The sequence below is a fragment of the Cariama cristata genome, unplaced genomic scaffold (genome assembly GCF_000690535.1).
Source record: "Cariama cristata isolate BGI_N322 unplaced genomic scaffold, ASM69053v1 scaffold20389, whole genome shotgun sequence".
NCBI lineage: Eukaryota > Metazoa > Chordata > Aves > Cariamiformes > Cariamidae > Cariama > Cariama cristata.
The window spans coordinates 56322-57404 of NW_009637677.1; positions in this window are offsets into that span (position 1 = coordinate 56322).

Here is a 1083-nt window from a genome sequence, read left to right on the forward strand (position 1 = left end):
CCCGGCATTGCGCAGGACTGGTCAGGTAATCAGGAGCCTGTTTGTCTGTTTGCAGATCTCAGGAAGCAGCTCCAGCAAAATCTCCTAAGTCATCAGAATGCAGCAAACCAGGGTGTCAAAACAATACAACCCCATCCCTATCTCCAGCAGGACCTTTATTAGTAATTATCACCTGTTTATCTCAGAGCCTGGGATTACAGCAGGTCCAGGCTGAACATCCCCTCCATCCAGCCCGTGGCAAAGGGAGGCAGCACCACCCAGACCACGCCGTGAACTCCCCGGGCCCTCTGAAGGAGACAGTATTTCCTTACTGCGCCTATTCTGAGTCCGGAGCTGTCAATATTCAAATATTCACTTACGAAAAAGGGAAACTATAGTAACTGGACAAATACACGCCCAAGAAAGAGGACACTACTTCCTGGTCTGTAATCCTCTTGTTCAATAAACATTAGTAAATCACTGAAGCATTCAAAAATCGAAATTTCTCCTTTAAGAGACACACAGTAATACAAAGATGTACAGCGCATCATCCTTATTAAAATGGTAGATTCAAAAGTTTGGATTTAGGGTCCTGGCAGCATTTGTACGTGGGTGATGAGAGGCTCAGCTGCCTCTCTGAAAGTCCTTCAACATCATAGTACTGATAATTTCCATGACTTCTCTGTTGCTTCCTCTGTAGCAGTTTATTCCCACGTGTGCTGCATGCCCAGGGGAACCGGGCAGTGAGTCTGCAGGTGGGAAATGTTCCTCTGCTTTTGCCTTCCAGTGGTGGCACTGGGGTGGGCTGGGGAAGAGGGGGTCACACAGACACCGACAGGACAGGTGGGGCTGGCACAGCCCTATCTCCACCTCTCCTGTCCCATGTGCTGGCTCAGGGAGGGTGTCTTCACCAAAAAGGGAACCTTATAGCTCCGGCTGGTAAACAGCAACAGGCAGCAAGACCCAAGGAAGGTGAGTGTGGGTTCGTGCTCTCAGGGCTCCCAGCTCTAGAAGGGGGGAGACCCACGAGCACAAGCAGGGCGCCCTTTGGAGGTGCCAAAACCTCCAGGAGTGCCAAAGCATCCTCTGGCACGCCCCGTGGGG